The sequence below is a fragment of the Pipistrellus hanaki genome (assembly GCF_964339955.1).
Source record: "Pipistrellus hanaki genome assembly, chromosome: 18".
NCBI classification, from domain to species: domain Eukaryota; kingdom Metazoa; phylum Chordata; class Mammalia; order Chiroptera; family Vespertilionidae; genus Pipistrellus; species Pipistrellus hanaki.
The window spans coordinates 22,941,214-22,955,657 of record NC_140520.1 but is presented as its reverse complement, the minus strand read 5'-3'; positions in this window follow the sequence as shown (position 1 = coordinate 22,955,657).

The following is a 14,444-nucleotide window of genomic DNA, read 5'->3' as shown; positions in this document are numbered from 1 at the left end:
TGCTGGAACTTCCATAGAAATTAACTGCTTTGATAAACATTTAATGTGAAAACGTGTTCCTAATTTCACCCAGGATCCTTAGGAGACCTCTCCCACTTCTGCAAATCTGGAAGAAGTGAAGACTTTCATTAGGTGCAGAAGTGCACGTACACACACACACACACACACACACTTTTGTGCACAGTGGGATTACAACGACGTCTGCAGAAGAGCAGGCAGACAGTGCACAGTGGGTGGGAGGGGACAGACAGATGGGGCACTGAGGTGCTGGGGAGACTCCTTAAATAAAGGTACGCACCATAAACCATGCAGCAGGAGCTGCCCGCAAATTTGTGTGGTCAGCACGAGCTAAATCTACTAGACATTTTATCACAGAATAATCTCTCTAGCTATTCATCATTATTAAATGACTATAAACAGGCTTATATAAAAAGAATGAAACATGATTCCCTTCCCTTCACAAGTAATAAAACCATCTCCTCTTTGTCCTTCCACTCTACCAGAATCTCCGAATTCCCTAACTTCAAACACTCTAAGAATAACTTTTAAAAGTGATACCTGGTTTTGGTCAGTAAAGTTTTAATTTTAATCTTCAAAGGCATTTCTATCATAACGAATTTTCTTTTATCCTAAAAATTTTAATTTATAAATGCTTAGCTCTATAGGATCATTCATAACATGTAAGTGTGAATCTTTGGTTCTTATTTTTAAGTAGAGTATTATGGATTGAAGGTTGGTATCCCGCCAAGTTCATGTGTTGAAGTCCTAAGTCCCAATGTGGATGATATTGAGAAATAGGGCCTTTGGGAGATGAAGTCATGAGGATGGGGTCCTCATAATGAGATTAGTGCCCTTATGAGAAGAGAGTAGGGAGCTCGCCCCAACCCCCAATCTTGAATACTCCTTCACCCTTGCCTCCTCTACACCACCCCCATGCCCTCCCACCTCCCACCACCACCCCCCTACTCTCAACTCCCTGTCTCCTTCCCAGCACACCATCTCCAAGGCTGGAAAAGAGCTCTCACTAAGAACCTGACCATGCTGGCACCCTGATCTCAACTTCTAGCCTCCAGAACTGTGAGAGATCAACGTCTGTTGTTTAAGTCACCCAGTCTGCGCTATTTTGTTATAGCAGCCCAAACTGACTAAGACATATGGGTTCCCTTTACCATTGACTAAAAAGGAAACCAAGGGGAAATGCAAGTTGATTGAAAAAAAGAAGAGTAAAAGCTGTACATATAAAAATAGTAAAAGCTATATGCCTCTTATAACTTCTCATATAAACCCACATGAATTCATCTTATGTGATTTATTTTAAAAGGTTCCAATCCGGTTGATATTTTAAAACAATCAAGTTAAAAGTAGCTTTGGAAGGATTATTAAAAAAACAGATAAATATCCTAAAATAAATACTACTCTGAAATGAGCTATCTGAGCAACTCAGCATGGAGTTCCTGAACTTTTGGGGTCTTCCTCCCTTGCTGAATTTTCATAGCCTTACACTGTCGGGGACCTGCCACATCTTTTATGTTAGCTCCACCATCAAGATTTGAAACTAGATATTTGTGTGTGTGAGTGTGTGTGTGTGTGTGTGTGTATCCAAATCTTCTTCCTTTGGGGGTACCACAATGCACACACAGGCAAAGCACCCAATACACAGTTGTGGATTGAGGGTTGTTTGTGTATTTTCTTTATACTGGTTAATCCTAAAGACACCACACAGCTCCTACAGAATGATGGGGGCAAAATCAGAGCAGACAGATTAAAGTCAGTGCTAACAACTTGCTAATGGTTCTAATGGGTCTCTCCATGATGTGTGAATTACTCGGAATAACCTGCTTTTCTAGACCTGATAATTATGGCTCTATTTACTTCCTCCTTGGGTCTCTCCTTAGGGTATGTATTTTTCTTTTATCTCACTTTCCAAAATTGGGTAAACAGAAGATGAAAATAGGGGACATAGTCATTTGAAACATGAAATGTTAAAAACTCATAACCAAGAGACTCAGCCACAGGTAAGAGAGAAGGATGAAGGAGAGGGAGGGGGACTCCAGACCCCCAGGTAGGGTCAGCTAAGCCCCCTAGTCTGTCTCCTCCTCTCCTTTTCAGGGTCATGGCCTTGTCCAATCACCTTAAGTTAGCTCTCTAGGGTGGTACCCTAGTCCCCAGGTCACACAGCAGCTCCACCACTGTGGGTGTAACAGATGAAGTCACCTGGTGCTTACTGATACCTCGTTGGAGGATTGTCCTGCTTCTAGCTATACATACTAATAGTATTGCTATATCACATGCTGGTCTTGTCTCTCTAATGGATTGTGAGCTCTGTGAGAACTGGAGGCTTTGCTGCTCCCTGTAGGCTCAGCCAGACAGCAGGGTCTCCTGCAACCTTAGAGGTTAGGGAGTAATTAAGTTGCCATGACATTGCTGTGTGGGCTCCTCTTAGTAATGATGGAAAGCAACTATTGATGTCCAGACATTTCAGCCACAATGATACAGACAGAGGATGTGGCTAAAGGAAGAAAAAGAGTGCAATGGGTGTGTGTGTGTGTGTGAGAGAGAGAGAGAGAGAGAGAGAGAGAGAGAGAGAGAAGAAGAAGAAGAAGAAGAAGAAGAAGAAGAAGAAGAAGAAGAAGAAGAAGAAGAAGAAACAAAATCTGCATTACCGTATTTTCACCTCTATCTCAACTTTACCTCTTTGAACACAGCCTTTCCTTTTCCGATAGGCTTTCAGAAAGTGAAACAATTCTGAGGCGATAAATGGAAGGAGTCAAGTTGCAGACGCCTTCACCATATTGAAGCAAGAACCCTAAAACAACGGCTAAGTCATTACTTCTCATTACACTTCAGATTACAAAAGCTCCGCTGGTTCTGATGTTATGGACTGATTTAGATACAATTACTGAGAACTAATAACTTTAAGAACAAATACAAAATACTGCTCTAGAGGAGATATAAACAACTTGCTGGTTTCAGAACAGATGCTAAAGGGGAGAAAGGAAGGAATGGGGGAATTCCAAAATAAATGATTCAAATAGTTTTGGGTGTTAGCAGATTAATCAGAAAGTTTTCTAAACTCCCGCTCATGCTTTAACTGATGTAGCCCCCACCCCCACAAAATGCTAAGGAGGTGTTGTTATTCTCAACAGCTCCATCTTCTAGATACAAAATCTCTAAATGCAAAGCAATAAGGTTAAGTTATTAGGGCAAAGCCAAGGTTAGCCAGCTAATAAGTGACAGGGCTGGCACTGGCTCTTAGACTTGGTACTTAGACTACACCCTCCTGATGGTGACCACTGGGCATAGAAGAGAACACTTCTATCTTCAGGGATCTTCTGCGGCGTAGAGAGCCTCAGTACACTGCCCACCTCCTCCACGGTCTCTATCACTGCTGAGGGTCCAGAAACGGATTAGCAATGTGGGCCCATGATACCCACTGGCTACTCAGAAGCCTGCAGTGGGCTCTCCTAGCCAGAAGACTATTCTAGAGGTGGGAGATCACAAAGCAAAGGTGGCTAGAAGGCTTGAAACCTGGTAGCATTTCACTGATTTGATTGAATCAGTTTTTGGTCCTAAATAGCTTTGTTGATAAAGGAGAGCTTTATCAACAAATGCCCATTGTCAGTGTAAGGCAGCCATTAACATAAACATTTATAACGCTTTCACTAATTTGAAATAGCAGTTTTATGTCCTTCCTGTGGTTTCAGACTATGGTTTCTTAATCTGTGTATATGTGTTCCTACCCTGTTTCCCCAAAAATAAGAGTGTCTTATATTAATTTTTGCTCCCAAAGATGCGCTAGGTCTTATTTTCAGGGGATGTCTTATTTTTCCATGAAGAAGAATACGGTACACATTTATTGTTAAATGAAAATAAAGGAAATTTATTACCTGTATACGGTACGGTAGTATGGTAGTTGTCAACACAAACCAGACAAACTGTGAATTCTACAGTATCAAGAATTTACTTATTTATTCAATGACAATCATGTCATCATCTTCTGGAACATCATCATAACAATCCAATTCCTGAATTTCCTGGTGAATTTGTGACTCCATTTCTTTCAGAATCAGTGGACCAAATCTCTCATGTTTAGCCTGGGGGGGGGGGCTTATTTTTGGGGGGATGCCTTATATTTCACTCAGAAGGAAACCTGTAAGAAGGTCTTATTTTCGGAGGATGTCTTATTTTCGGGGAAACACAGTATAGATGGATCATTCTTTCACATTTCCACGTAGAAACATAGCTAGGTGGGGTGCAATCCCTTTCAATGCTTTACATTACCCTTGGAAACTGAACCCATGCGGCACAAAATACAATATTTATTTAAATGTGACAATGTCAAAGTTCTTCTCCCCACTCTCAGCTACAACAGAGCTGTGACCTTTTGTTGGCAGGAAATCACCTTGAGATGCACTGTTATGGCACCAAAACCCCTGAGTTTACCTGAGGCTCAGAGTGGCCAATGAGCTGAGGACCTCCATCCAGGGTCTCACCTCAAGGAAGGAGCACAGCTGAAACGGGTTTGGCTCAGTGGATAGAGTGTCAGCCTACGGACTGAAAGTTCCCAGGTTCGATTCTGGTCAAGGGCATGTACCTTGGTTGCGGGCACATCTCCAGTAGGGGGTGTGCAAGAGGCAGCTGATCAATGGTTCTCTCTCATCGGTGTTTCTAACTCTCTATCCCTCTCTCTTCCTCTCTGTAAAAAAACAATAAAATATATTTAAAAAAAAAAAAAAAGAAGAAGGAAAGTGATCTTTCTCCGCCCTTAAAAAAAATAAAAATGAAGGAGCACATTGTAGGTGACAGTGATTATGGGTTTTGATACAGAATATGTGCTAGTTCTATTAACCAGTACCATAAGCATCTGGAGAGCAATCGTGTGGTGGCCATCTCAAGCTGGGTTAGCCTCCACAATCCTGTGGGTGAGGGATTCAACACTGATTCTGTAGCTCTGGGCTCCAAGTGAGAGGCGCTGCCATTTCTCTGAAGACAGACAAAATGCAGTGTCAAACCTCTGTAAGAAGGGCGGGGACCCTTTACCCTGGGACTGACCTGCTGTCAGTAACACTGACAGTAGTAAAGTAATAATTTCTTTACTCCCACTACCAAAGTCAGTCTGCTGGAAGAAATATTTCCAACAAAGGCACTTTTTTTTTTTAAATCCATCTTATATACAGTCCCTTACCTTTGAAGTTATTAAATAAATGAGTTACATAGAACCTACATGACCGCATAGCCTGCTCAAAATGTACACATGCACCATACCCTGATAAGTCAGAAACTCTTAACTCTAATATGTCAGAAACTCTTAGGCAGAAGAGGCCATAAAGTTAGTCAACAGAAGATTCAGGATTTAAACCCAGGGTTTTCTAATTCCAGGATGTGACTCTTCCACGATGCTCACTAAGTGAAGAGCCAGAGGTCACATTCTAAGGTACTGATTGGGGGTTGGGACTTCAACATATGAATGGGGAACACAATTCAACACATAACAGCTCATTTAGAAATGTATTATTATCCCCATTTACAGACTATGAAATGAGGCCCAGTGAGGTTAAGTAATGAGCTCAAAGTAGAACAACCAGTGAGTTACAAAGCTGGGATTCGAAATGTGGTCTAATTCTAAACCCCAGTCTCTTCTCGTTATATAAGCAGAATACCTTTATTTACAGTCTCTGTCTTACTTCTCCCAGGCTTAGTAAATACCTGTCAGCGTATTGAATCTGGGCCTTTTCACTATTATGTAATGATTTACTTCCATTTCAAAATATTTACTGAGTGCCTGCTATTACTATAAGTATTTCAGGCATTGGGTTCAAAGATGACTTGACACATGGATCAGGTTGCAAGGCACTTAACATTTAATGGAAGAGACAGACTTATAAGCAAGTCACTATTTCATAAAGAAACATTAAGTGGCCTGACTGGTGTGGCTCAGCGGTTGAGCATCGACCTATGAACCAGGAGGTCACAGTTCGATTCTCGACCATGGCACCTGCCCGGATTGCAGGCTTGACCCCCAGTGTGGGGCGTGGTGCAGGAGGCAGTCAATCAACGATTCTCTGTCATTGTTGATGTTTCTATCTCTTTCTCCCCTTCCCTTCCTCTCTATGAAGTCAATAAAAATATATTCTAAAAAAGACAGAAACATTTAGTGTTAGGTGGAGATTCAAGCAACTCTGCTGTGGAGGGATTTATACTAATCGGTGGAATCCAGTCAATAATTTTTGCATTCTTACATGTATAACAAGGGACTCTAGGGAGGACATTTAACAGACACACTTTCCTCCCTCATGGGACTATTGGGGAAGTTCTATCCACTAGGAACTGACTTATGAAAGACAATCAACTTTGAAGAAGCCTAGTCTCAGCCTTTCTCCCTGTTGAGGTTGTTCAACCTCTCTTAGTAAGTAGGATCTGGTCACTGAGACATTGAATCTTAACATGAAAGTAAGTCCTTTTCTTGTGACAAATGATGAAGTTTCCACAAGAAAATAGGACATTTCCTTCCTTGCCAGTCTCACCCTGAAGGTCACAAATCTGCCCTTTGCTGTGGGAAAGTATAAAGGAGGTTGAACAAAGCTAATAATTTCTTTACTCCCACTACCAAAGTCAGTCTGCTGGATGAAATATTTTCAACAAAGGCACTTTTTTTTCAAAGCCATGTTATATACAGTCGCTTACCCTTAAAGTTATTAAATAAATGAGTTTCATAGAACCTACATAACCGCATAGCCTGCTCAAAATGTATAAATGCACCTGATATGTGCAGAAATTCTGAATGAGCAATGATGGAATTCTTTGGAAAAGAAAGATCTTGCAGAAATGAAAACATCTGATTTAAAAATATTTGTAAGATCAGATTGCTTAAGTTCTGAAATTCCCAAATAGAATAAGCGTGAGAATCAGAGCAAGGGAGATGGAAAGGGGGGGATACTTCATTTAAAAAAAAGAAGCTATAGAACTTTCGTGCTCTAGTTGAAGCTACATGTGGCAGAAAAAAAAAGGCTACTTAGTACTTAGGGTTCTATCTCAAATATATTCAAGTCTCTAACTTCTCCTTGATATGCTGGTTATAAATAACTAGAGTTTATTTATGCATTCATATAACTAACAGTTATTGAATGTCAAAATTGTGTCAAGCACTGAGAAGGTTTTGAGGCTGTCAGACTGCTGGCTATGGTCATGCCAATGTCAATGTTAACAACAACACAGATTAAAATGCCAGCAGTGGCATAGTAAGGCCCATCCTTTGTTGTGTTTGTGCCTGGTGTGAATGGGACTGCCATTCTGTATGAGGCTGATGTCATATCAAAGTTAAAGGTTCCCTCAGGTCTCCAAAAAGAAGAATGGTAGATATAAAGTTCTCAGGGAGATATAGCCTTGTGTTGGAAACAAGCTATGCCGGTAAGAGAGAAAACTAAGAAAGAAATAAGTAAAAAAAAAAAATCTTTCTCCCAACAGAAAAATCCTTAGTACAAATATGCAAGTTTTTGTTGTAAGCAGATACTAAGTATAATACAAGATTCTTTCACATCTGTATTAGTTATGATGCATTTGGCTGTAAAAACAGACAATACACAAACACACACACACAAATAAAAATGGCCTAGATAGTGACATTTATTACTCACATGAGATCTGGAGATCAGATGGTTTCTGGGTCTTTAATTCAGTAGCTCAATGAGTTCATTGGAGAAGTCACATTTTTCCCCACCTTTCTATTATATCATTCTCATTGTGTTGGCTATTGGCTCCAGACACATTCCCTCATGCTGCATGATGGCTACAGAAGCTGTAAGCATCATATCCTCACAAAACTACATCCAGCCCCTGCCAGTGTGGTTCAGTGGGTTGAGCATCATCCTATGCACTGAAAGGTTGCAGGTTCAACTCTGATCAGGGCACATAGCCAGGTTGCCGGTTCAGGATGTTAACTGATCCCCCCCCCTCTCTGTTTTTCCCCCCTTCTCTCCCTCTCTTTCTCCCAGAATCAATAAAATTTTTTTTTAAGAAACACTATACCCAATGGCCTAAGAAGAAACATCTCCCTTTGCATGTCTTTTAAACACCACAGAGAACTTTCCAGAAGTTTCTTTTGCAGGCTTCCTCTCAGTCTCATAGATCAGAATTATCAGTCACGAGCTTATTCCTAAACCCATCACTGGCAAAGGAAATGGAATTACCATGATTTATCTAAACCATCAAGATTGAACCCTTTCCCCAGGAAAAACATGGCTATCTGATTCCTGAACAAAATGGGACTATCTGTGGTATAGAGACAGGGCCGTCCTTCGTGGTAGGAGGGAATGGATGTAAGGAAGGCAGCCAGAGGGACCCTCCACAGCATAGTCACAAAGCAGGCAATGAGCAGCTCCATTAAGGGAACCTCTCTGATGACCACTGGACTTGACCTTGCCCTGCAGAAGAGCTTCTCTTACAGGAATGAGTTCTGCTGATCTTTAGGATAGCTTCTAAGGACACGCTGTGCTGTATATTCTGCTGGTTCATATTACACCACCTTGACCTGAAGCCAAATTATGCATAAGAGTTCTAAAATGGTTTATGGCGAGGGCAGGCTGGCTGATGTCATTTGTCAAATGTGGCACTCTAGAATTACCTTCCCAACATAAAACCATCCAAAGGCTTTCCCACATAATATTTACAGAAAAATGTGTTTTGGAAACAAGAATGAAACGCCCTATAGCTTACTCCACTTGGAAAACTGGACTAATGGACCCAGCCCATTGAAGTAATGGTGAGGGAGTCAGGAAACAGTGACCAGGGACCAGGTTTAAACTCCGAAAAAGGATAAATGGGTGGTATGTCTTGAGTTGGTCCTTCCTTGTAAAACTGAAACTAGGAGCTTCTTTGTAATGGAGAAATTTGCTTTTCATATGCATTTTACTAAAGGTAGAAAAGACCATCTTAATATACTTTTAAAAATATCCCCAGTGTGCCGAGACCGGTTTGGCTCAATGGATAGAGCGTCAGCTTGGGGACTGAAGGGACCCAGGTTCGATTCCGGTCAAGGGCATGTACCTTGGTTGCGGGCATATCCCCAGTAGGGGTTGTGCAAGAGGCAGATGATCGATGACTCTCTCTCATTGATGTTTCTAGCTTTCTATCTCTCTCCCTTCCTCTCTGTACAAAATCAATAAAATATATTAAAAAAATATATATCCCCAGTGTACCTAACATAGTGCTTTTTATGGAGTGCTGAAAAGCTATCGTTTGATTAATTGATTAGAGTGAGGTTTATTTAAAAAAAAAAACGATCAAAACAAGAAGAGAGTCCCAAGTATTGGGTTCCTTGGCAATATTATCAGCACTACAGCTATCCTGTTGGTTTTTATTGGAGGGAACACAATGGAGGCTGCCCACTGAGCCACCTGCAGGCCTCTCAACACCTGTGCCTTTGACCACCCCCAAAGTTTCTGCTCTGCTAGAGAGGGAAGCGTGGGTACTGACAGGTTTAAAGCTCTCTAGGATTCTACTGTGCAGCCAAGGTTGAACACCTGCATTAAAATTAAACATCTTTGTTGTGCCCACGTTCAACTTTTTGATCCAGTAGGTCTGAGGGGAGGCTCACTAATTTATGCTAATGAATTTCCAGAAGAAGATGCTGTTGCTGTTGATGGTGAACCCCGACTCTAGACCAGGATTTAGCAAACCCATAAACCCATACACATAGGTTATGGGTCCATATGGCTTATCTTGCTAAAGGGCGGTTTTTGTATAGCCTATGAGCTACGAATGGTTTTAGATTTTAAAGGGGTTTTATAGAGACAACAACAACAACAACAAAAATACCCAAGAAGAATATGGAGCAGAGACTGAGTGGCCTGCAAAGCTTTAACATAGTCAATAGCTGACCTTTTCCAAACAAGGTTTGCTGACTCCTGCTCTAGAAGATCATGAGGTCTGCCTAAAAAAAAAGGGGGGGGAGAACCTCAAAGTAGAATAGAAAAACTGGTGGGAAAAACTGTTCTGGAAGGCCCCGGGGAACCTCTCATCACAGCTGTGTGCCAGGAGAATGACGCTAGTGCGTGTGACCTGACGACAGTGCTACTGTTATCATCATTCCCATTTTACAGATCAGGAAATGGAGGTTCAAAAGACATTCACTTACCAGTATAGAAAGCCAGTAAGTGATAGAACTACGATTCAAAGATTTTCTACCAACCATTTCTATGTCCTGGAAAACACTTAGAATTATTTTTAGAAAAGGCTGGAACTCCCAGAGAAGAGTCTAAAAATAAAATAAGCACTAAATTCATTCCATACCATCCCCTTCCCCACCCCACCCCCTGGGGGGGATATTAACTGGTTGTTTCAGGCACTGTGCTACAAAGATATATGAAATAGTATCCCTGCCTTCATGGAACTTACTGTCTAAGGAGAGAAACAGACATGGGATGAAACCCATACAAAATCTGACAAAGGCTTAAAGAATAGAGCAGTGGGGTAGGGTTTCCCAGAGCAGGGGCCCTTTAAAGACCAGAGGTTTCCTAGCAGAGCAAACAGCATTGATACTCCAATACAGTAGTCCCAATTACTTGTGGTTTTGCTCTGAGGTTACCCGTGGTCAATCGCTGTCCAAAAATATTAAATGGAAAATTCCAGAAATTAACAAGTCATATGTTTTAGATTTCACACCATTCTGAGAAGTGTGATGAAATCCTTGGCCATCATGCTCCATCCTACCAGGATGTGAATTACCCCTCTGTCAAACATATCCACGAGGTACACACAGAACAGTAACATCTTTTGAGAGAGAGAGAGAGAGAGAGAGAGAGAGAGAGAGAGACCACATTCTTATAATTCTTTATTAGAGTATATTGCTATAATTGTTCTTATTAGTTATTATTAATCTCTTAGTGTGCCTAATTTGTAAATAAAAACTTTATCATAGGTTTGTATGTATAGAAAAAAAAAAGATAGCATATATAGGGTCTGGTACTAGCTGAAGCTTTAAGAATCCACTGAGGATCTTGGAAGGTAACTCTTTTGGAATCTGTATAGGCAAGTCCCAAATGGAAGGATTTTACCAGCTTGCAGAATCTCCCAGGATTCTGCAGACTGCAGAGCTCACTGCCACCTGGGTCTCTGGCTGTACGAAGGAGACATCTAGGTAGCTAATAGAGAGAAGGCCCTGACTAGGAACAGCCAGTGACCACAGCAGTTTATGACAGTAAATGTGGGTCCAATTTCAGTGAAATGAAAAACTATTCTATTTCATGGTTTTATGTAGTCATTTCTAAGCAGAGTTATTAAAAGAAGGGCTTATTTAAGGTAATGATTAGTTTGTTGATGGCCAGGGAGAGTCATAAGTGAACATGTGATAATGATACAAGGGTTGGGTTTCATGCAGTCACTTTTGGCCAGAGCAGCCTCAAACCACCAATTTTATGTATATTCTAGAGGCGTGGTGCACAAAATTTGTGCACTTGGGGGGGGGAGATGGGGGGAGAGAGCGTCCCTCAGCCTGGCCTGCACCCTATCACAGTCCTGGAGCCCTCGGGGGATGTCCAACTGCCGGCTTAGTGCTGTCACGGAGGCAGGAGAGGCTCCTGCCACCGCTGCTGCACTCACCAAACGATAGTCAATTCAGGGTTTCCGCTGAGCAGCGTTCCCCCTGTGGGAATGCACTGACCAAGTAAAACGGAGACAAGGAATTCATAGCCTGGACTCGAGAGAAAGGCAGGTGGACAAATTGTTATTTCAGAACAGTCCAATAAATACTGAGATTAAGTCAGAATAACACAACCTTCCCAGGAATCCTGGCCAGAGAGCATGCTTCTGAAGTCTGATGGCCATCTATCCCTTTGACTTTTTTTGTGTGTGACTGTCTGTTTTTTGTTTGTTTGTTTGTTTGTTTGTTTGTTTTGTTTTTCTAACTGAAAACCACATATTTAACCCATCAGGCTTGAGCTGGCTTTTAGTAATTTAGGTATCATCTTAGAGAAATTGTATCATCCATCTTTTACCTGCCCCTGGGGAGGTAAGTTGAGAATAATTTAAGGGCATGAGTCCAGAGAATATAATGGAGAAAACACTTCTTAAAATATTTGACTGTTTATATGGAAACATTCTATAATCTTCCATTTAGATTTAGCATTCTATTTTTATTTCATATGCTACTTTTCAAAACTTGGGAAAATAACATATTAATATTATAAAAGTTTTTGGAAAATAAAGATAAAGTACAAAGAAAAAATCATTTCTATGAGTATAACTCAGATTTAATATTTTGGTGTGTTTCCTTACAATTTTTTTCTTTGCATATACAGATATATAGGTTTCAGGTAACTGGAATTACACTGTATTTATAGCTATATACACAGGTTTTTGGTCAGTTAATATTATTTCATATAAATTTTCTCATTATTTCATAATTTCATCTATTATTTCTCATCTCATGGCATAATTACTTTAATCATTCTCATTCTATTTGGACCTCTATTTTTCCTCCACTTTTTGGCCATCAGAAATAATGTGATAAAAATAATGTAATACATACAACCTTGCCCTGGTTTGCCTGGGAACTTTAAAGGATTTTGGCGCCTATTGCCAAAATGCTTTCCAGAAAGTCTATACCTTTGCCACTATTAAGAAATATTACCTTTGAAATATATATATTAAAGATATAGATCAGAATACCTCCTCTTAATTTCCTTTTATTACTAGTAGTGCTATTTTAAAATGTTTTTAATGCCTGTTTTCATTTTTTTCTTCTTAAAATTGTCAGTGTCCTTTGCCAGTCTTTCTATTGAGAAAATACTTTTCTTATTGATTGTATCCATGCTTTATCAATAAAGGCTATTCAATCTTTACATAGTAAAATTCATTCTTTATCTTTGCCTTTAGACCTTTTTGTGTACAGAAGTATTTACCTTTTATGTAATAAAACCTACATTTTTTCCCCTTAATGTTTTACATTAGTTCCTTTCTTAAATGTAGGGAAGAGAAATATTCATCTACATTTTCTTTTAGCTTTTTTATTATCATCTTTCACTATCTACATTTACCTCATAAGCTTCTGGAGTTTAGTTTGGTTTATGGAATGTGGTAAGAATCATGCAGGTATCATTAAGAGAACATCCCCATCAAAGGCAACATTCCAAGACCAGGAAGTCTCTTTCATTCTCTGTGAGTGAAATTCAGTAGGAATTCAACAGCACAAAAAAAAAAAAAAAAAAAAAAAATTAAGAGGGCCAACCTTCTATCTTACTGATCTGAAAATGCAAATTCATTATTATGCAAATTGTGTTAGACAAATTTTTTCAAAACCTGGGGCATGCAGAAGAAAATAATAGAGAGTCCTACATATTCATTTATTCAATGCGTATTTTTGAGCTAAGGTGCACCAGAAACTGTGCTGGGTTGGGAAGCGTCTGCAATTACAATTGCAGTGCTTGAGGAAAGGGCACCAGCATGTGTAACCCTATGGAGCATAAAAAGATTGTCAATTTAATATACTTCATACTTTTGCAAGAAGCAAGTCTCCTACAATACAACTAACTGAGCAATGCCTCATTACAGGACATAGCAATACTTTACAAAACTATGAGGGAATGCAGTGACAGAAGTCTCTGGGGAGAGGAAGAGCAATATTTTATTAAGGCTTACCCAAGATTGATACTACTTTTTTGATATTACAGTATTAGAAAGTTATGCCACATTGTAGGTTGGCAGTAATATTCCAAATGTAGAAAATATTTTGCAAAACTATCACATTCCCCTTGGGATTATCCACCCACACATCTCTGTAGTCTAGGTTCTTTTTCTGGCATCAAATTAGAACATGTTATCTTGACCCACTATGGAGCTGACTTCACTGAACTATGCCTAGGGCCTTTTTACTGAGTGAGGGATAGCCTTATGAAGCTCATCGCTGCATCTGTCAGAGAAATAAGGATCCTGTCTAACAAATCAATCACCCCTCATGTGATTCTCCATCCACAAACTTTTCTTCCTTGTCTGCCTTCCTACTTCCTTTCTTTTTTGAACTTCTGAAACCAGTTAATTTATATTAAGTTCTAATGACATTAGCTACATAGAGCCATGCATCTCAGCCATCTTGACTTCCTGCCCCTTTTCTTTAGTTCTAATTTATTTTCACTTGTGCTATATTGTTTCCCAATTATATATATATATATATATATATATATATATATATATATATATATATATATATATATATATTTTTTTTTTTTGGGGGGGGGATGTGGTCATTTGTTCTGAGCCCATTCTTGCCAAATAATATTTTAATAAATAATTACTTCCTAGGTACCTTGATATCAAGAAGAACAGCACTGGGAAGCAAAGGTTTTCCCTTTGCTTGGCAATGGATATAATTTGTGAAAGCAATGGTTGCCTGGAGCTGTGTGAAGAAGGAAAGGAGTGCAGTGCTCGATTAGCAATGTCTGCCTGAGCATAGT